Source organism: Phyllobates terribilis, unplaced genomic scaffold (genome assembly GCF_046119375.1).
Source record: "Phyllobates terribilis strain yellow unplaced genomic scaffold, ASM4611937v1 Scaffold_2__4_contigs__length_985480577, whole genome shotgun sequence".
Taxonomy (NCBI): Eukaryota; Metazoa; Chordata; class Amphibia; order Anura; family Dendrobatidae; genus Phyllobates; species Phyllobates terribilis.
The window spans coordinates 131877251-131900767 of NW_027362762.1; the positions used below are offsets into that span (position 1 = coordinate 131877251).

General features: G+C 44.6%; 1 protein-coding gene across 7 annotated transcripts in view; it reads right to left on the reverse strand.

The window, feature by feature from the left end:
* TRIM13 (tripartite motif containing 13) overlaps positions 1–23517 on the reverse strand; it is a 237204-nt gene that overhangs the window by 119201 nt on the left and 94486 nt on the right. For 5 of the 7 annotated variants that reach the window (XR_012269633.1, XR_012269627.1, XR_012269639.1 and 2 more), the window contains exons 2-3: positions 16550–16613; positions 11326–11434 (exon numbers count right to left, since the gene is read on the reverse strand). The gene's annotated coding sequence lies outside the window, so the exon portion shown is untranslated. The remainder of the gene's footprint in view (positions 1–11325; positions 11435–16549; positions 16614–23517) is intronic. The other 2 variants (XM_073662681.1, XM_073662684.1) reach the window with 1 other exon arrangement.

The following is a 23517-nucleotide window of genomic DNA, read 5'->3' on the forward strand; positions in this document are numbered from 1 at the left end:
CATCCCGCTTCTCTGTCTTCTGAAACGCTCTCTGCTCAAAATCAAAGAGGATGCATTGCAGACGGAGCACGATGAGATTGAGCAAGGAACCATACAGGGTGATTGCACACAGCCAAGCCTCATCTCATCCTAACGTGGATTGGGTGACCATGAGGAAGGAGAAGACGAAGACGACGAAGAAGAAGAAGACGACGAAGAAGACGAAGAAGAAGCTACCTGCACAACTGTCATACCGTCTGTTCAGCGTGGATGGCTGGAGGAGGAGAGCATGGTCAGTAATCCTCTTGGTGAGGACACGGAAGTCTTGCCTGTTAGTAGTCTGGCACGCAAGGCTGAGTTTGTTACGCTGCCTTTCCCATGACCCTTGCGTTCTCAACATTTTGGGTGACAGTCATTACTGGTTGGTGACACTTCTAGACCCACACTACAAGGAGAACTTTTTATCTCTTATTCCTGAGGTGGACAGGTCTACAAAAATGGGGCAGTACCAGAAGGCCCTTCTTGCGGAACTATTAAAATAATTCCCATCTGAAAACGCTGGCAGCAGAGGTCACAGTTCGTTAACAAAGTACTACAGGCGAGAGAGACAACTCCAATCCAGCAGAGGCAGGGGAACACTGTCAAAGTTCTGGGAGAAATTTCTCAGCCCCTCCCATCGCACAAGCCCTGAGGTGTGGGGTACTCTCACAAGGAGTGCAAAGTTTGGGAAGATGCTGAGGCAGTACCTTGACGACTGTACCAACGTTCTCCGTGATTCCTCTGTGCCTTATAATTATTGGGTATCCAAGGTGGATACGTGGATTGAACTGGCTCTCTACGCCATGGAGGTCCTGGGCTGCCCTGCCGCTAGAGTTTTATCAGAGCGGGTTTTTAGTGCCGCTGGTGGAGTTATAACTGAAAATGCTGACAGGCTGACTCTTCTAAAAATGAACAAGGCCTAGATTGGGCCAGACTTCTCAACACCACCGAATGATAGCAGCGTAACAAACTCAAATCCAGTGTCTTTTCTTGGGAGGTGTATTCCCATGCACCTTTTCACACCCACACATGGGTATATGCTTCCTGATTTTGGCTATTTGCTCTTGTTCTCCTCCTTCACCATATCACCAGGGTGACCGTGGTCCGTGATGCAACACCCACATAATTTTTTTAATGGGCGTTTATGATGCCCGTAAAAAAAATTTTTTACACAGCATGTTCATGTATACCCCCAGGCGTAAAGGTTTGTCAGCCCATACACTTAGTGCATGGGCATTACAAGTATAGGAGACCCACTCCTTTCTAATGGGAATATATTAAAAAAGAAAGAAAAGAGGCCCTATACATCTCTTCCAAGGGGCATTGGAGTAGGTCCAAATTTTTGGCAGCCCTTGCATTCACTGCATAGGCAAACAGTATGGGAGACCCACTTCCTAATAATGGGAACATAGAGGAGGGCCTCCTGAAAACAAAAGTCTCTTCAAAGGGGTATTGGGGTGCGTCCAAATTTTGGGCAGTCCTGTCACTCACTGCATACGCAATAACAGTATAGGAGACCCACTCTTTAGTAAATGGGAACAACAAAGCATAGCCGGCTGATGGCTCTCTAAGAATAGTAAAGGCCGCCTGATGGCCCTATAAAAATAGGCTTTGTGACTTTCAGAGCCCCTCCTTCATAAATGAAACAGGATGTGTCTGATCAGGTCTCACACACACCACATGGCCAGATAAGGTTGTAAAATGTTAAAATGACATTTCCCTGTGAATGCATTTGTCTTGTTTGAAAGCAACGCAAAAGTGCAAAAACGCATCAAAAACGCTACGTGTGAACATAGCCCAAGGTGTGGAGGAGTATTTTTGTTCTTGTATATTTATTTTGCCTTATATACAAGTCATTACCCTGGAAAGGATGTTCCTTAACATATTTCCCAGGAAAATCCATTTTGGTTTTGTTTTTGTATGTTTTATTGTGTTTGAGTCCGTAAAAGTGGTGTAATACCTCTGACATTGACAGCATTGACCTAGGAGTCAGAAATGCTTCCAGGGGGTCTTCCCCATGCTGTTCCCATGTCATTTGAGCACTGTTCCCATCGATTTGGGCAATAATTAGGCCCTCTGCAGACCGCCAGGGGGAGCCACCTGAAAAATGCTCGAGTTTCCCATAGACTTACATTAGGCTCGTTGCTCGTGTCGAGCACCCGAGTATTCCAATGTGCTCGACCAGAGCATAAAGCACCCAAGTATTTTAGTTCTCGGTCATCACTAGTGGTTAGTTTAGAAACAAGACAGCCTCAAATAAAAAGAAAAAAAACAAAAAAAAAACAACTTTAAATATATAAAAAAGACGCATTAGTTTGTTTAGGTTTCCTCCTTGCAGCAGATTTAACCCTTTATGTTGCACTATATTTAATTCTGATCAATAAATCGAGCATTACACCACACTGAGGAGGTTCCACCCAAGCGTGATCTGAAATAGATGTAGTTTTCTTTCCCACCAAAAACATTCAGTTGCTCTATACAATGTTTGGGATATGTGAGCCTTGCCTTAAGTTGTGTGCTCTTGTCAACTGCTCACTTACTAGGAAATATGCAGTTTTGCAGGTTCGAAACACAGAAGCAGCTCCTGACAGGACATTTTAAAGACAAAAATGAGTCCATTTAAAAAGGTTTCTCTTTTGGAGCTCGGTTGCTTTATTTTTCCAGATGTTGCTAAATCGCTGAGGGAATGACCAGTAGTGTCATTAGCAAACCGATGGGTAAGCCTAGTCTATAAATATGTTGTCAAATGAGTGATAAAACCAAATTATAGAACAGGAAACTCTACAAATAGCCAACACAGGAAAAAGCAGAAGTGGTGAAGTAGTGGCACCCAAATACAGTTCAGAGAAGTCATCAAGTGATTCTCATGTAAAACGCTACAGGCGGTCATTCCACCGGTCTCCATAACACAAAAATCTAAATGTATCTAAAAATCTAATATAATGCAAAAATCTGACCCGCACAGCATTGGTCTCTATGACTCGCCCCCTGGGCCGTGGGGCACTCGAGACCGGACTTCAGGGCAATGCTGGGAGTAATAATGGCGACCCGGTCCCGTGGCTCAGGGTGGTCAGACCAGTGGCAGCCTTTTATATGTTTTAGGTAATGTCCGACTACGCCACCCGTGGATTGCGGTCAGGGAGGACCGCCGCTGCAAGGCAGACCGCTGAGGCTGGTGTTGGGGATGCAGCAGGGAATAGTACAACTCCCCACGGGAGGAGTGTAGCCTCAGGGCAGTGCAATAGGATGCTGGGGGTGATGGTGCAGGCGCAGTAGTAACCACACAGAGTCCAATAATGCAGTCCAGGGTCTTTTACTGCAGATCTTATCATAGACCCACCAGGAGTACAGGGTAGGAATGGACCTGGGTGTCTGAGGGCATTCGGGCGAGCTCCGCTGGTCAGGGTGAGTGGGTAGGCCTACCGTTCTCTCTCTGCCCTTGCTGACTATCTCCCCCTTTAGTGGTATGATAGCCCATGTCCCTGAGCTTGCCGTGTACCACGCCTGTATGGCTTGCGACTCGGGCCTTAGGTGCCTGTAGCTTCTCCGTGCTGTACCGGTCCCTCTGTGTGGCGGAGCCTCCAGGCTTCTTGGCCAAGGGACCTGAAATCCCTTGCGGGTTGGTTATCTGCTGCAGGGCTTGTAACCCTGACAGCCTCGGACCCCAGTGTCCGGTTGTGTAGTCTCTCTCTTCCAGGACCGGCTCTCGTCGCCTCTGTCCCTGGCTTTCTGTTCCTCCTTTGCCTCCTGGACTCCTCAGCTGCGGCTGACCTGTCCCTCACTTCTGGGAACCCTTCTGGATACTTCAGAAGTGGGTCCTGGTCTCCCTAACCCTGCCCTCAGTACCAGTTTTTATAGGGGCAGCCTGCTCCCCCTACTGGCCTGGGACAGGAGGCGCTGCATGCAAATGGTCCATGACCAGAGAACCTCCCTCCTGCTCTCAGACACAGCCTTACAAGTTTGTGGCATCCAGGCCTGGGGTGACACATCTACATCTGTAGTACGGTGCCCATAGTGTCGTGTGCAATGCATGAGCTCTGGGGTATCGGTCAGCCACACAATGGAAAGCAGAACATTACTGCAGCACACCGGCTACAAGAAGAGAGCATATTTACCACCTGTACTCAGCAGTCCTATTAACAATAAAAATGTAGGGCGGCATGGTAGCTCAGTGGTTAGCAGTGTTGCCTTGTAGCGCTGGGGTCCTGGGTTCAAATCCCACCAAAGACAACATCTGCAAGGAGTTTGTATGTTCTCCTTGTGTGGGTTTTCTCCAAAGACATACTGATAGGGAATGTAGATTGTGAGCCCCAATGGGGACAGTGCCGATTAATGTCTGTAAATTGTCTGAATTGTAAAGCTCTGCGGAGTAGGTTTAATAAGGTTATTATTATTATAATGGAGTGGCGGCGAACCATGGACCTCTGATCCCCATACAAGAAAGGAATATAGAGCTTCATTCTAGGGGATCCAAAGCCCTAATCTTGGAATTACTGAGGTCCAAGCAGTCTGATCCCAGTGATTGCCAGTACTTCTATCAATAGGATAGGTGATAACTTTCTGGACACAGACAGAAAAGGGCGCGCAAGAACAATAGCTCATGAAAACACATAATTTCATCTGTTGTGGAAATGGGCCCCTTTACTTTTGGGCACACAGGTTACACCCCTGGATTGAAGGCAACTTGGTTATCCTATGGAATGGTCATCTATGTCAGTCCTGGAAACACCTTTAGTCAAAACTTGTATACTTGCTCTAGTGAAAACCACCAGTAGAAAATGATCCGCACTGCAAATCTGAGATTTTCACAGCAGATTTCACCATCCTGAAACACTGAAAATCCACGAAGGTTCAGCTCCTCCGCATATAGCCTAAAAACGTCACTGCACAGTGAATAGGATACTTTGCATGAACACTTGGTCTAAGATTTGTTCTCAGGAAGGCTAGATATGCATCACAATGCTTTCATTTTGAGGCAAGAATGGCATTCGTGGTTCCCCAAAAGTTTGGTGAAGTGGTAGATATAAGATTCTTGCCTGGTATGAATTTACCTATAAGCAGGATAAAATAAGTTTACCGTTCCTACTATAGAAGTGGAAGGTCTTATCTAGAGTTCCTAGAATAGATGAAAAACTACAGCCTATAGAAGGATAATGTAATGTTAGCCATAGAACCTTTGTGAGTGTTTCTCTTAATAACTGAATTGCATTAGAGAACTTACTATAACTTATACGTTGGAACAGCTAAGGATGAAGGACGTGGAAGCCTCAGAATCACGTTGGATGGACTGTTGGCACTCTTTTGCATCTGAAAGGGCCCGTAGTGAGGTGACGTCACAAAGACACAGGGCAGCAGATTTTTCAAGGTAGTTTCAGAACAGACGTGGCCAGCACCCTGTCTCTACTGCTTGCGGAGTGTAAAACACAGAGTGAAGATATTTAATATACCGCATCTTCAGATAAAAGGAACCATCATCCAGGACAGGACATTTGAACGAGTTAGGCTTCAAGTGAGGTAGTAATTACTAGCGATTTTTAGCACATACCGATTTTTTATTGGAAATCAGACTGGTCTGGTTCCACTGCCAGCCAGCTCTTCCCAGCGTGGCTTTAGGTGAAGAAATGGCAGGGAACCATTGCCAGAGACAAGACTAGCCTGGCTCTGCCCCCAGCCAGCTCTTCCCAGCTCTCTTGGTGATGAACAAGTCTCTCCATTATGTACATAAAGTGACCTGTCAATCATCTGCAGCAGCACTGGGAAGAGCCCGCTGGAGGTGGCGCCAGACTAATCTGATCTCTGGCTATGGTCCCTAGCCAGATCTTTACAATAAGCTTTCCCTGAAATGTTGGAGGGATTCTGAAAACATAATACCTGGCTGCAATAGTGCAGCTAGTCTGCAAATCATGCTGCCTGCGCTTTGGGCAGCATGAATTGTTTGACAGGTTCCCTTTAAGCATTTTTTAAAAAAAATAAAAATCTACAATAGTGGCGATTTACCACTTATTCTTACTTAATCATGTATAAAATTGCTTCCCAAACGACAGAGCTTTATCTAGCCTAGAACAATGCCTCATTATACGTACTTACCATAGGTACAAACAAGTGCACATATTGGCCTCGAGTTTCGACCACAGTAGTTTCTTCCAGTGTGAAAGCCGCAGCTAAGGGCAAAACTTGAGTTGGTGTGTGCATTTGAACTGTTACTGCCATTTTATGTAATATTCTGAAATATTTTTAATATCCTGTGGATATGATCAAAAACACAGCACTTTGAGCACCTGGTGTATCTCCGATTTATCATGGAATTTAAGTCTTTGTCTTTTAGTATGTCTTTTTTGCACCAAATTTTGGAAACCGGCACAAGACAAATTTTACAACTTTTTGAAAAGTTGCAAATGTGAAAACATGAAAAACAGGTGGAAAAAAAGAGACAAATAAAATAGACTTCAAAAAAGGCAAAAATGGAAACCTGAAAAATGGCACGAAAAGTTGAGGGGGCAAAAAAAAAAAAAAAAAAGTGTAAATGCAATGATGAATCAGGCCCTACGGATTCACCCCATCAGGCCCAGCCTTTTACGGATACAGGAAGATTTGGTGACTGATTGATGGTGGGAAGTCATGGGGTTTTCATGGATAGAGTTTATGAAATGCATCCATATAGACAGTGGAGTGAATGACAATAGATTGGGCTGATCCAGAATTGTCTACTGTGACCATTGTACTGTAGAAGACTGACCAACTTTTGTTATTCAGTTGTGTCTTGGGACCATATGTATCTCTTGCAGTGAATGTTTACTTTTATTTTTAAGTAGAAACAATAGGAAAGAACCAAAATGGCTACTGAAATAAAAAAAAAGGTAGATCAAATAAAGCATTCACAGAATCCATGATAAATTTAAAATTATTAGTTTACCATCAGTAAAAAAAACAAAGTTTGAGTGCAAAGTGTTCATCCCTTGTCATAGATGTGATATTAAGTGTTGCAATAACACCCAATTATGACAAAGGGTCAAAACTTGCAGTGAATAGTTTATTGCTTCTCAATCAATATAAAGTGCATCTATGATTATGTTCAATCTGGAAGTGGAAAGAACATAAATTTCACCATAAACCAGAAACAACCAGGTGCTCCCCACAAAATTTCAGACAGAAGAGTGAAAAGAATTATCAGAGTTGTCCAAGAGCCAAGGACCACCTGTGGAGAGCTACAGAAAGACCTGGAATCAGCAGGTACAATTGTTTCAAAGAAAATCATAAGTAATGCACTCAACCTCCATGGCCTGTATGCACGCTCACCACGCAAGACTCCATTGCTGAACAAAAAGCATGATCAAGCGCGTTGATAGTTTGCTCAACATTTAGACAAGCCTGAAATAATGGAAGAATATAGTCTGGTCAGATGAGACCAAAATTTAACTCTTTGGATGCCATAATACACACCATGTTTGGAGGCCAAAAGGCACTGTATATCACTCCAAAAACACCATACCAACAGTGAAGTTTGGAGGTGGGAACATCATGGTGTGGGGCTGTTTTTCAGCATACGGCACTGGCAAACTTCATATAATAGAAGGATGAATGGACAAATGTACTGAGACATTCTTGATAAAAATCTGCTGCCATCTACCAGGATGATGAAGGTGAAATAAAGCTGGACATTTCAGCAAGACAATGATCCCAAACACGCAGCCAAGGAAACTCTCAATTGGTTTCAGAGAAAGAAAATAAAGCTGCTAAAATGGCCTAGCCAGTCACTGGACCTGAATCCAATAGAAAATGTATGGAAGAAACTAAAGCCCAGAGTTCATAGAAGGAGCTCACGAGACCTTCATGATTTGAAGAGTTTGTGTGGAAGACTGGGCCAAAGTCACACGTGAGCAATGCCTGTGACTAGTTTCTCCATACAGGAGGCGTCTTGAAGCAGTCAGTCATCACCAATAAAGGCTTTTGTACAAAGTGTTAAATTACAGTAAGAGTGTTTGTAAATTAAGTTACGCGTAATAATGAGACATGACACGGAAAAAGCATTGAACCTCTATGGTTTGATTTCTTTGCCTATGTTGATTAGACAGGTTGTTTCCGACATCTGATGGAAATTTCACCTTTAGAAATATATTTACTTAGAAAATTGGTGAGGTGTTCAATACTTCTTTCATCCACTATATCCAGAACAGCTCGTCACTGGGACTTTTACAGTCAAGTCACATCTAGCACAGACAATAACAGGGTCTAACAATAAGAATACGACTAGAAAATGGAGTGAATTTATTACATACTGTCCAATTATAGTATAACGCACTGAGGTTCAAGGGGTTATCCATGCTATATTCTGTTAGGGGAAAAGCTGTAGGCCATTCTACAGCAGTCAAGAAATAGCACAAGTGCAGGACTACGTGAGAGAAGCAGCAGACATTTGGCGGGGATTGCTTCCATCATTGTTCTCAAGAAATATGGCAAAAATAGTGTTAGTTCCCTTGCTGAGAATAAGGCCCAGCTATTCCCATGTCTATATATGGTAGCCCAACACTGACTAATTATATAATGATTTTAATAAACCACTCCAAGCACAAATTAACCAAAAACAATGCAAATGGAACAATACACAAGTTTTATCCCTAATCTGCTTTATTCCAGATCACCGAGTATTATTCTTTAGGGTATGAGCACACGACCCAGCCTGGAAAAGCGCTAAAAAAAATTAAAATAAAAAAAAGAATGAACATATGCCCAACAATGTAAAAACAACTATGTGCACATGTTCTGTTCTCTCACCACTTTTAACCACTTCAGGCTTTGAAGCGGCTAAAAGAGGTGACTGGTCCATTCTTCTAATGGCTTCAACTTGGCTGCCGAAAAAATGCGTCTTTTCCGACATCAGGGAAAACACCACCAGTGTTCTGCCTCAAAAACCATGTGGGTACGCCGGCGTCTAAGACGCCATGCGAGTTTAACCCTTACTGTCACCCTTCTTGTAGGTTTTTTTTTTCAGAATTTGCTGTGTACAATAATGTACTCCCCTTCCCTGCACATGACACAGAAAACCACCTCTATGGGGGGAGTGTTGTGAGCATACATTCAGAAAACCTTGGCATGCCACAGAAACATGCTAAAGTCACGTTCCACATTTTTGTCTACCTTTGGGTATATTCATTGTGCTGTACATAGATTCTTTACTGGATATACACATTGATGTAAGGTTTTTTTTCTAAAGAGACTTAAAATTAATTTAGTGATACAGCAGCATATTTTAACAGACTATGTTGACTATCCATACACTTTCTCCTACTTATGTCTTTCCTTGGTAGATTACATCTATAATATAATCGTACAAGCGTCCCTCTGTCTGAAGCCTCTATACACCACGCAAGCGCGACACGCCTGTGCAGTCTGGACCCCACAGAGGAGCGCAACCATATCCTAAACAAGGAGTTTAGGATGACGATTGTGGCCCCGGAGATCGCGGTATGCGTAAGCACTGAACACATACCGCGATCTCCAGCCCCTAACAACTCACCTATCCGGCAGACTGCGCTGTGTCTTTGGGACGGTAGCAGGAAGATGAAGGTGCCGTCGGAATCGGCACATGCACATAGCACTATCCAGCGCCATTTTACTGAAGACACATTTGCAGTGTGTCTTCAGAAAAATGGCGCTGGACAGCACGGTATGGGCACGCGCGTACTCCGGTGCCACACTCCTCCCCCCGGCAGAACAGGACATAGCAACGCTGGAGCACAGGGAAGAAAGGTGAGTATAAGTGGTTTTTTTTTTGTATGTGTGCAGCGTGAAAGGGATGAGGGGTGCCACACATACCAGGATTGGGGGGGGTGAGGGGTGCCATGCATACCAGGATTGAGGGTGAGGGGTGCCATACATACCAAGATAGGGATGAGGACAGCACATAACAGGATGGGGTAACAGGATTGGGGAGCACAAATACCAGGATAGGGGTAGCACATACCAGCACGGGAGACCATATACCAATAAAAATGCTCGCCACCTGGGCGTAGAATGGGCTCAATAGCTAGTATTTATATACACATACATGGCAAAATAAGTATTTGATACACTGTGGATTTTGCAAGTTATCCCACCTACAAAAAAAAAAAAAAAAAAAAAAAAAGAGATCTGTAATTCTTATCGTAGGTACACTTCAACTGTGAAAGAGAATCTAAAAATAAAAACCAGAAAATCACATTGTATGGTTTTTACATAATTAAATTGCATTTTGTTGCATGAAGTATTTGATCACCTACCAACCAGCAAGAATGGTTAGTTTTTCTTTAAGAAGCCCCTTGCTCTGCCCTCATTACCTGTATTAACTGAACCTGTTTTAACTCGTTACCTGTATAAAAGACACCTATTCACATACTCACACTCCAACCTCTCCACCATGTCCAAGACCAAAGAGCTGTCTAAGGACACCGGGGACAAAATTGAGACCTGCACAAGGCTGGTATGGGCTACAGGACAATAGGCAAGCAGCTCGGTGAGTAGGCAACAACTGTTGGCACAATTATTAGAAAATGGATGAAAACATAAGATGACTGTCAATCTTCCTTGGTCAGGGGCTCCATGCAAGATCTCTACTCATGGGGTAAGGATGATTCTAAAATAGGTCAAGAATCAGCCCAGAATTACAAGGGAGGACCTGGTCAATGACCTGAAGAGAGCTGGGACCACAATCTCAAACATTACCGCTGGTAACGCTATGCAGTCATGGATTAAAATCCTGCAGGGCACGCAACGTCCCCCTACTCACGCCAGCACATGTCCAGACCCGTTTGAAGTTTGCCAATGACCATCTGAATGATTCAGAAGTGGCATAGGAGACGGTCATGTGGTCAGATGAGACCAACTTCTCGGTATCCACTCCACTTGCCATGTTTGGAAGAAGGACGAGTACAACCCCAAGAACACTGTCCCAACCATGAAGCATGGTGGGGGAAACATCATACTTTGGGGGTGCTTTTCTGCAAAGGAGACAGGACGACTGCATATGTAACTATATACTATAACAAATTAAAAAACAAAACAAAACATGCTACACATTTTGGGACGATTCTTCCGTTTCAAACATCAGATCAAAGCAACAGCATAGCTACTGTGCACAATGATACAGTCAAGCCCTGAAGAGTAGGCAGAAAGGTTCTCCCTGCACTACAGTAATCTGTTCTGTAGACCGCAGATCGCTTTAGGCCTGCGGTAGGGTGATGAACTGGATGAGTCCCAGGTGGAACAATGTGATGACATTAGATGGATTAATTGGAGAGTGAAACAACTTTTTTTTTTTTTTTTTTAACGTACCTCCAATGACAAAACGGGAACTCACAGCCTCTTGTCTTTAGTCCCTAGTAGTAATAGTCCCTGGAGCCAAAGGCCATGGAAAGTTAGATGGTTCGATGAGTAATCCTCTCTGCAAATTAAGATGTAACAGGTTATTCCCCAAGAGATACAACAGACACATTCATATGTCACTTTGTCTTATTGTCGCGCGCTGTTTAATTTTTTAATGTATTAAAGTTGAACACCAACCTTGTGATTTTATAAGATTTATAACAGCAGCTAGTCAGGAGCTGGGAGGGAGGTGAGTAGATAACTATCGTATAGAAACTAATTGTCTGGAGAGGGGTGGCTGGTATGTTAGTAGTTAACTCCTCTCTTGGAATGCAACTATTGCCTACCCAGACTCTGGCCGAGAGTACACACTAGTGCAGGGATGAGGAGTTGGAGTCCATTTTGGAGGAGTCAGAATAAAATTGACTAACTCCGAAAATATATAGTAAATTGGGTACAGTAGTTCAATGCGGCATGTGCTGGAACTGTTTCCATAAGAATTTGGGAAAGTTATGAAAGGTCCTATAAATGTCTGTCCTATTCCTGATCTAAGGGTCTAGACTTTTAGCAGAGATGAATCTGTGCTACAGTAAATCACTTAAACATGAGCCATGTATGAGGGAGTCGAAGTTAGTGTCATGGAAATTGAGGAGTCGGGAGTCGAAGGTTTGGCTTACCGACTGCACAGCCCTGCACTAGTGGCAGAGCTCCATGAAAACAAGCTGTACGGTATGAAAGATAAAAGCTTTCGCAGCAATTTCAAACTTGCTTATTTTGGTGCTAATAAATTAACCGTAATAACTTGAGAATATCCCTTTAAAATGTAAAATTAGCCAATCTTGAAGGAGTTAATATCCAGACGATAGAGACAGCTGTTTATATATAGCAATTGCAATTATAACATAATATCCTGGTGCTCGAGTCGATGCTAGTGCTGGTGTGGCACCCCAGGGGTCTGGTTTCCCACAGTAATGTAATGTTATGTCTGAGAGCAGGTGGGAGGTCCTTTGGTCAGGGATCCTGTGCATGCCACACCTCCTGCCCAGTCTTGGGAGGGGAAGAACTTCCCCTATATAAACCCGGGGCTGAGGCAGGGTTAGGAGTAGAGAAGAAGTAGAGACGAGAAACAGTCATAGGAAGAAACAGCAGAAGCTCAGTGGGAGCAATACTACTACGAGTCAGGGGCTGGCAGCTGCAGAGCTCGCCCTGACTGAGAAGCTTTCTTACCGGACCCGGTGTCCGAGGCTGTGGGGACTAACTCTTACCCAGCAGCAGAAGCCGACCGGCAGGGGATTTCAGGTCCTCAGGCCCAGAAACCCGAAGGCACGGTCACACGCGTGGGACCAGCACCGCCATCGTGGAGCGGAAGCCATAGAAGGCCCCGAGTCACCGGCCATACGGGTGAGCACCACACGGTACACTCAGGGACGTGGGCTACTTATATCCGCTTCTAGCAAGGTAGCCAGAAGAGTACAGTCAGTTTGGGAGGCCTACAACTCCGCCTGGCCAGGGGAGATCCCATCTGCTCAAGGACTGACCAGGCCCCGTTCGCTAGCAAGTACTCTGGGAGGGTCTATCGTTGTTCCACCAACTGTACCCCGGCTTACCTAATGAGGGCAAGACCTGGTAAGTTACCTGTTGACCTGGAAATGGGAGTCCTGACACCCGAGGACACTTCACCAGAAGCAGACTGGGACACAGAGAGGCAGCAGCAGTACCGGAGAGTACAGGAGAGCGTGGAGCGAAGTCTCTGTCAGGCTAGGGAAAGACAAGAGAAAACTTACAACCAGTATGCTCCCGCTGTTCCCCTGGTACCCGGAGAGCAGGTCTTGAAGAGGAAGAGACGGCTCCACAAGTTGGACGACCAGTGGGAGAAGGACCCGTACACCGTACTGCCCTCAAGCCACGAGAACCCGAAGGTTTGTACCATCAGTAAAGACGGAGGGGAAACCACAGCCATTGTATCCCGGGACCACCTGAAAAAGTGTCCCGAACAACTGAGGAACCCTGAAGAGGAACAAGAAGACCATCGACCCGTAGAGGAAAGGGAAGATATGGTTAGTACTGTGCTCGGGGACTTCCCTCGGTCTTGGACTCAAGTCAATGGTGCAGTTGTGGTACCCGTACTCACCTTCCTCCAACCAGCATCCCAAGCACCTACGGAGCAACAGGTAGAGCTGGAAGAACAGCCGGTCCAGGAGGCAGAAGACCCCACACCAGCAGACCAGGAGGATCAACCCTCTGCTTGCAGTGAGCCTGCCATATCCCTAGTGAGCCAAAGAGCCGGTAGACAGCTGCCCAGTTTACCCTTGACAGCTCCTACACCCTGTAGTTCAGGGCTAGACAGTCAGCTCCGTAGGTCCACTAGGGCCACTAGAGGCCAGTTACCCGCACGTTGGAGGATTTGAAGTGTATAAATTGTTTTATTTATGTTTACCTGTGTATTGTTGCTTGTGTATAATTTTGTGTTTCTAGTTATTTGTAGGAGTCCTTGGTGGATTTACCGGGAATCCCTTGTACATAGTTGGAGCATAACCCAGGATGGACTAAAGACTGTTAAGGACTCGGGGCAGGACAAACCCCTACCTGGTTACGTCTCCCTGTTTTGGTGAAATGGACACCTTGCTTTTCTTCAAAGACTGCACCCGGTTACGGACATGCCGTGACCACCTTTATGTGTTTCTTCTTATTGTACTGTTATTGTTGTCATATCTTGTTATGTTTTTCTAAAATATGTTTAGTCCCGGAGTACTAAATTTCACTAGGGGGGAATGTGGCACCCCAGGGGTCTGGTTTCCCACAGTAATGTAATGTTATGTCTGAGAGCAGGTGGGAGGTCCTTTGGTCAGGGATCCTGTGCATGCCACACCTCCTGCCCAGTCTTGGGAGGGGAAGAACTTCCCCTATATAAACCCGGGGCTGAGGCAGGGTTAGGAGTAGAGAAGAAGTAGAGACAAGAAACAGTCATAGGAAGAAACAGCAGAAGCTCAGTGGGAGCAATACTACTACGAGTCAGGGGCTGGCAGCTGCAGAGCTCGCCCTGACTGAGAAGCTTTCTTACCGGACCCGGCGTCCGAGGCTGTGGGGACTAACTCTTACCCAGCAGCAGAAGCCGACCGGCAGGGGATTTCAGGTCCTCAGGCCCAGAAACCCGAAGGCACGGTCACACGCGTGGGACCAGCACCGCCATCGTGGAGCGGAAGCCATAGAAGGCCCCGAGTCACCGGCCATACGGGTGAGCACCACACGGTACACTCAGGGACGTGGGCTACTTATATCCGCTTCTAGCAAGGTAGCCAGAAGAGTACAGTCAGTTTGGGAGGCCTACAACTCCGCCTGGCCAGGGGAGATCCCATCTGCTCAAGGACTGACCAGGCCCCGTTCGCTAGCAAGTACTCCGGGAGGGTCTATCGTTGTTACCAGTAAAGACCCTGAATTACACCGCACCGTCTCTGAGTGGTTCCTGCTACCCCCATCTTCCACGTCGGCTGCCCTGAGGCCATACCCCTCCCGTTGGGGGTTATACTATCACGCTGCACAATTCTACACCGGCCTCAGCGGTCTGCCCTGCAGCGGCAGCTCCATAGCTGCCAATCAACGGGTGGCGTAGTCGACACTCAAATAACATCTATCAAGACTGCCACACACTGAGTTTGACTCCCTGGGCACGGACCGGGTCCCCGCCACTCGGAGACTACAACCCTCATCTGATCCGGTTCCGGGTAAGCCCCGTGCGCGAGACGCTGCGCGACACAGCAGGCCCAGGGGCGCGTCACTGGCGTTACACAGTCTCCTCAAATACGGACTGAACTTTGTATGAGATCTCGGTGTGTGACACAATTGAATTAACAGATGTGAACGTACGTTACAGATTGCTTGTTACACAGTATGCTTACCTAGAGTAATTTGAGAGCTTAGACGTTAGTTAGGCCAAATGAAATAGTCAATTGGAAGCCACTGGATGTTTTGACATGAAACAAAAAAAATATATAATATATGCTAGAAATATTGAATTTTCTGCACAGAACCACAAGTGAAGGCACTATTGAATTAGCTTCTCCTGGGACGTAAGTGGTGAATGCTGGGGAAGGGTGAAGGCCAATACATTATATAAATTTACACCAGATCATACATCTAAATGGGAACACGGCTTCCGAGATTAAAAACTGGTCACAGTAAACGTACAACGCATAACGCTGCCAGTTAATATTTTATTATATGGATGATACATCACATTAGCTGCTCCTCAGTATCAGCCAAAGTGTCGGGTTCATTACTAGACTAAACATGTACAGAAAATAAAATCCAGATCCCGTCTTCTTACTCACTTTAGGTAGTACTCTGCAGAAATCAAGGAAGATTAATATCCAAAGCTTCTAGGAAAATAAATTGATTATGCCTGTATCATAGCTCATTGCATTCCATGACCAAAAATAGGTCAAACTGGATCACCCTGCCACAATCCACAATCCAAGCGTCAGCTGGAGAACCTCATGTAGTTAATGGTTGTATACTTCCATAGGGGTGTAAATATTAGCAACCATGCCACAGTTCAAGTTCCCTAGCCTGTTTCTTAGAGAAAGGTGCAGAATTGAAACCCAAGTTTATGTACTACATCAGAGAGCATCCCCAGGGGCTAAAACCTTGTAGAACTACTTCGTTTAGAGGATTTCCTAGACTCCATACTGATGCTTAGGCCATATTCACATGTTCAGTATTTGGTCAGTATTTGACATCAGTATTTGTAAGCCAAAAAACAGGAGAGGAACAAACAAACATGTCACCACTTCTGCATTTATTATACTTTTCCGATCACCCACTGCTGGTTTTGGCTTACAATTACAGATCAGAAAAGTATAATAAATGCAGAAGTGGTGACATGTTGTTTCGCTCATTGTTCCTCTCCTGTTTTTGGCTTACAAATACAGATGAGAAATACTGACCAAATACTGAATGTGTGAATGTGGCTTAAAAGCAAAAATCTGTCCTCTGTATCAAATCTGTTACATGTGAGCAGACACCAAAGTTAAACTCGCATGATGCATTTTTTGTATAGCATAAAATAAAAAAAATAAAAAAAAAAAACCACAACCAGAAGCTCATCTTACAGTTCCAACAAAGTGGATGGGATTTATAGAAGTCTCATGCCCACTGTTTTTATGCTGTCAAAAAAAAAAAAAAAAACACAACTGACCTGCGCAGCGTTTTTTTGAAGGCCACAATATATGTCAAATTTCTCTTGCGGGTTCAGTCCCAGTCTGTAAAAGAAACAGACAAAAACCTTGGTCGCCTTTAATGCCAACATGTAAATCACACTCTTTAAGGGGTTGTCCACTAGGTGGGTACCTTCTCAATACCCATGTTTCCCCCCCTTGTAAAATAACACCTATACTCACTTATGCTGCCAATGCCGTTCCAGCGGTGTCTGTACTGGCTCTCCCAGGGATCACGTCACATTGTTATGTCACGCAATCCCTGCAGCCAATCAACAGCTGTTTCACTCTCCTCACCTTAGGATTAATCACATCTATCCAGAGGAAGTGAGCATGAAGTGGCCGCTGACTGGCGTCAGGGATGGTATGACCGTGTCACACGACCCCTGGGAGAACCAGTGCCGACCGACACCGCTGGAATGGAGGAGAGTATAGGTGTTATTTTACTGGAGGGAGAGGGCGGGGGACATGGGGATTGAGGAGGGGTTGTCTGAGTAGTGGACAACACTTTCCAGGCCCCCATATAGATTGGTCAAACGTTTGCCCAACCCACCAACATGGACAGGTTCAGCAGACAGTCTAATGTGTACAGGACCGACTCACATCCCCGGCCAACAGTCTAATGTTTACAGCGTGACCCACCCACCTCTCCTGATATAGTTTAGTTACCACAAGTTTGCCTAGACTTGATACAAATATTGCAACCCCATGTGTGTAGTTTTCAGGTTTTATATGTAAAGAATATTGCTTTTAGTTAATAAATAGGAAAGAGCCCGGAAACTGAGGAACTGAACACAAAAGTAGATTAGAAGGGTGCATACATTTATTAGGTTTAAGGAAAACAGATCAAAGTGATGTTTTATATGACAAGATAACCTTGTGGTCAATAATAGAATCAGTTTGGATGGGATTTGAAAAACCTAGGGCCTGCTTCATTATTGCACTTGTGCTGTTTTTTTTGTTGAGTTTTCGGTATTTTGTGCCTTGGTTTACACCTCATTCCACTTTCCATTTGCCTCTTTTGGAGGTTTTTTTTCCCCTCTCATTAGCCATTCTGATCATGATTTAAGGTTTCCAGATGTTTTCTCACAATTAATCATTTGTGATTTTTCAAAACGTTGCAAAATTTGTTGCAAGTGTACTACAGTCCAACCCTGATTGTAAGTCAGCAATTTTTGCGACATTTTGCAAACTAAACATTGTTGCAAAAAGTCAAAGACTGAAAAAAAAAAATTTATTGCAAAATTCATCAACATGTACCATGTTGAGGACTGTCGTACCAAAAAAAAAAAAAAAAAATTGAAAAAAAAACCCCAAACATACTTCAGACCATGCTGTGCAGTGTAAAAGTGTAGATTTTAGGAAATCCTGACTCATTAGGGAGTGGAAATAGAGCTCCATTTCTCTAGACTTTACACAGCAGCTCTGCTCATTTTCAGTTGCTGCTGTATGCAAGCATAAAACCATTGAAAACTCAGATTGCTGTGATGGGTGTATGGATACAAGAATTATACTGAGGCAAGCCTCAGGTGGGTATTCAATTCTTCTAAAACTAGATAATTTATTGCTTACTTCAAGGTGCCATAACATCACCCACACACAGGACTGATCACTACTAATCATTGTTGTATCCACTGGCAGACACAGACCGAAAAGGACCCCTGTGCAAGAATATATGGGTCCTTAGCAGCCCAAAAGCTCGTAAATGCAAAATTGCACCTGCTTTGGAGGTAGAAGTGGCCCTCTTGGGCCCCTGTGTGGCAGTACATGTTGCACCAATGATATGTCCACCCCTGGTTAGATCATTACTTTGCTCCAAATATCCTTAAAAGGATCCCGGCTGCGGATACATGCTGCTCCTGGATCGCGCAGCATGTATCTGGCACTGGTGGCATGATTTCAGCTGCGTAAGTTGGACTCTGAAACAAGCTGCCGATGATTGAGCCTCAACAAGAAGGACCCCGCCAGCTTCTCCCTGCCCTCTCACCTTGAGTGACAGGTCCCTCCCTGCATGTGTGGCACCCCAGGGGTCTGGTTTTCCACAGTAATGTAATGTTATGTCTGAGAGCAGGTGGGAGGTCCTTTGGTCAGGGATCCTGTGCATGCCACACCTCCTGCCCAGTCTTGGGAGGGGAAGAACTTCCCCTGTATAAACCCGGGGCTGAGGCAGGGTGAGTCAGACAAGGAGAGTGGAGACAAGAAGCAGCATAGGAAACAGCAGAGTTACAAGGAGTCAGGGGCTGGCAGCTGCAGAGCTCGCCCTGACTAAGAAGATTCTTTACCGGACCCGGAGTCCGAGGCTGTGGGGACTAACTCCTACCCAGCAGCAGAATCCGTCAGGCAGGGGATTTCAGGTCCTCTGGCCCAGAAGCCCGAAGGCACGGTCACACGCGTGGGACCAGCACCGCCATCGTGGAGCGGAAGCCATTAGAAGGCCCCGAGTCACCGGCCATACGGGTGAGCACCACACGGTACACTCAGGGACGTGGGCTACTTACATCAGCTTCTAGCAAGGTAGCCAGAAGAGTACAGTCAGTTTGGGAGGCCTACAACTACGCCTGGCCAGGGGAGATCCCATCTGCTCAAAGACTGACCAGGCCCCGTTTGCTAGCAAGTACTCCGGGAGGGTCTGTCGTTGTTACCAGTAAAGACCCTGAACTACACCGTACCGTCTCTGAGTGGTTCCTGCTACCCCCATCATCCACGTCGGCTGCCCTGAGGCCATACCCCTCCCGTTGGGGGTTATACTATCACGCTGCACAATCCTACCACCGGCCTCAGCGGTCTGCCCTGCAGCAGCAGCTTCCTGGCTGCACTCAACGGGTGGCGTAGTCATCAACTATTTACTACTAATAGACTGCCGTCTAGTTTGACTCCCTGGGCACGGACCGGGTCACCGCCACGAGACTACAACCCTCCACTGATCCGGCTCCGGGTAGGCTCCCGCGTGCGCAACGCAGCGCGACACAGGCCCGGGGGCACGTCACATGCATAGGGAGATGTCTCACGCCAGAGCAGCAGATGGGAAGAAGCCAACGTGGACCCCCTTTTCAGACAAGTCGCTCGTGCAGGTTGGTCCCCGGAGGATTTTAAAACGTTGTAGCCTTTCAGAGTCAAACATGCTTGGCTGAGATAGTAAAGCCAGTGTCTGATGCATGCTGCCCAAACCACTGCTCTGCAGTTTCTGGACATATTAGGATAGTAAGTGCACAAAAACCACTTTTAAACTTGTTATGGGGAATGAGGGCTGCAAGACCAAGCTTTTCTACAGCTTTTGTATAACAGAGGTTCGCTTCAAAACTTGACAAGGACTGCGTGTCCAGATTTTCCAACCCTCTAATCAGCTGCTGCCAAATCAATGACAGACCATGTAAATGCATGGACAGACTTACATTTGAAGGAATGTTTAAAACAAAAGTAAAAAAAATATATAGGAGAACTTTACTTTCAATACTGCACCCAAGAAATTAAGATATCGAAAAAAAAAAAAAAAAAGGCTATATTTAGTCTGGGCATCTATATCAGAAGTACAGACAGAGACCTTGTAATTTAAGGACATTCTTCATAAGAATACACCATACCTAACACATTTGCAGTACGTTGGGTCATTTGTCTACAAAACACTTTTTAAACACTGCAAATTTTGGCAAAATGTAAACTACCTTTTTATTTTCGCACTAGTCCACAGATGTGCAATACACATGTTTTAAATCATATATACTTTTTTTTGCCTGTGGTTGGACTTGAAAAATCTGTTTGGATATATTGCTGAATTTTAACGGACCACTTACTTAAAAACACAAAAGCACAGATCTTTTGCATTTAACTTAAAATATTCAGGCAAATATGTGTTAAAGGATATGTTTAAAACATTATAGACAGCAGAAATCCTCAGATATGAAGGGTTTCCATTTGAAGGAATTAAACCTTATCTGAGCAGTCTAGAGATACAAGAATAAAGCAGTCCATCAGACTGTAGAAAGTATGTTGGGTGGATCACGTGGATTTTAGCTTGATTAACAAACAAAGCAGCACACTGCAACGATAAGTATGCGAACATGAAATATATGAAATATGAATAGCATTACTGCTGTAGAAAAATAGAAATAAATGAGAAATCTTAGCGCATAAATTGGCCAATTCATGTGTACCTGGTAGCCACGGTAAGGAGTTTCTCAAAAAAATACCAGGACCCTATCAATCTGAACTCCTCTCTAAGTGACTGTCTGCTTGTGTGTGGGATAATAGGATTCTGCTGTAATTAATGCTATTCAAATTTCATATATTTCATGTTCGCATACTTTGCGTTGCAGTGTGCTGCTTTGTTTGTTAATTGTATATGGAGGTAGCTGCTCCCAGTAAGCACCTGTTCACATCTATTTCTTGTTTTGGAAGTGCCGGACAGTTTTTTCCGTTTCTGTGGATTTTAGCTTGGACATTTTTTTAGGCTTTTGACCTGTCAATTGACCTCCCCTCCCTAATTCATAGATAGATACATTTGTAAAACCATTAGCTGAACCAGCCTTATCAAAGGGCTCTGCTGACAATTTAATTTGTTTGCCCCCTCCTCTCCCCGCTCGTCTCTGATGGTGGCTTATCTCTTAAAAAAAAAAAAAAAAAGGATCCACAGTCCAAAATGATATGTCTCACACTGGCTCTCTCGCAGAGACCACAGGAACGCTCAAAGAGTATCTATGTATTGGAGAGTTGGGTTTGATAGCTGCTGGCTCACCCGGACACCGGAGTCAGAGATTGCTATTAATTTAGGAATAGCATAGAAAACCCAGACAGATCAGGAGGATCTATTCGCCCTGAAGAAGGGGAAAGAGTTGCCAAACTTGACCAAGTATAGGACCAGGGGCTCAAAAAGAGAATTGGTAGCCCCAAGGAAAGGTCCTCATTGTCAGTTGTGGAGAAGGACCCCAAAGAAAGTCAAGGTGGCCGGTTCAGCTTAAGGCAGGACTGACCCCAAACAACGCACACAGTGTTAGAGGAGGCCTCACAAATCCACAAGGTGAATAACTACCTGCACCAAAAACCTGGTTACCCTCCTGAACTGTACTTGTTACCGGACATTAGTATAAAAAAAAAAAAAAAAAAAGGTACTGAAACAAAGACTTAATGTCTGTGTGTGTGCCTACTTTGTGATTATTGCTTATAGCATTCGGACAAGCCGTATGCCGATCACCTCAGCGACCATTCACGTCGCTGGTAACCGATTTTATCAGTTACCACAGGAGGTGCACAAAGGCGGAGGTAGCGGTACTGCTGCTAGGTTTTTGCCCTCCTACGGCCCCCCTCCACGTCTCCTGGTGTACTGGCCTGTCTCCTGGTAGCGCTTCCAGCCTCTGGACACTACGCTGACACAGCAAACCTTCTTGCCACAGCTCGCATTGATGTGCCATCCTGGATGAGCTGCACTACCTGAGCAACTTCTGTGGGTTGTAGAGTCCGTCTCATGCTACTACGAGTGTGAAAGCACAACCAACATTCAAAAGTGACCAAAACATCAGCCAGAAAGCATTGGTACTGAGATGTGGTCTGTGGTCCCCACCTGCAGAACCACTCCTTTATTGAGGGTGTCTTGATAATTGCCAATAATTTCCATCTATTGTCTATTCCATTTGCACAACAGCATGTGAAATTGATTGTCAATCAGTGTTGCTTCCTATGTGGACAGTTTGATTTCACAGAAGTTTGATTTACTTGGAGTTATATTCTGTTTGTGTTCCCTTTATTTTTTTGAGCAGTGTATATTGAAAATAGCCACTGGACTGTAGTGTTCCAGCGGCCTACACCATACCGCCAGTGGCCAAACGACCTGCAAACAACTGATTGGGGGGTAGCTGGTGTTTGGTAACCTATTCTTGGGATAGACCCCCCACTGATTTGATATTGTTGACCTAATATTTTAGTCCTGGACAGCTCCTTTCATAATGGCGTTCTTTATTTGCATTGACATTTTTGGACCACATATGGAGTTCAAATGAACAGCTACCAACAGCTAGCTCCAGGTCCGATATCGCTTTACGCCTGAGTCGTCAGTCTGTTTTTTTGTTGTTTTTTTTATGTACAAGAAAACTAACAACAAAAAAAATAATAATGTAGTGATCAGTGATCACCACAGGTTGGTCAGTTACATCAGTTTTTTTCACAGATGAGGGGAAAAAAAAAAAAAAAAAAAAAAGTTTCTCCACCTTCTATCAATCGGTAAAAAACGGACAACACATGGATGGTTGGTTGGTTGGATTTTTTCACTGACCCATAGACACTGATTAATATTGGACATGTCTCTGTAATTTTGCATGGACCACTTAGGAAGTGAAAAAAAAAATCTGACAGACACGTACAAGTGCCATCTTTGGAAAAAAACAAACAAGCAAAAAAAAAAAAAACATATCGCACTCGTGCATGAAACTGATGTTTGAATGAGGCCTTAGTCATATAATGGACAACTGTTTCCAGGTTTGGTGCAGCCGGTTACCTCATTATTCCATTTGAGCTCATCATTTAGGATTAAAAAAACACCTAATGTTAAGGGGGCACAAACAAAGCTATCAAGTATGTATTGAATGGTACGAACATTTTCTTGCGATACCAATTTATCATTTGTGACCCATACCATTATAGACACCGTGTTAGATGTACCAAATTTTAAAAATACATTTTTTCTTCAAATTTTAGAATTATAAAAAAAAAATGAAAATGTAAATTATATCTAAGATATACTAAATAAACTAAAGAATAGGCTCCTATTTTTGTAGGTTGTTTGACATATGATCTCAGATTATTTGCAGTTTGGTGACTGTTGGCATGGGCAGGGTCTTTTATTTTGTGTTTTAGAATGTACTGGACTTTTTTGGCATTTTTTTCCACGGAAATTGTGGCATCCACAGACACCCATCATGATATCAGGCACTAGCATAGAGTCTTCTAGGACCCAGGGGTT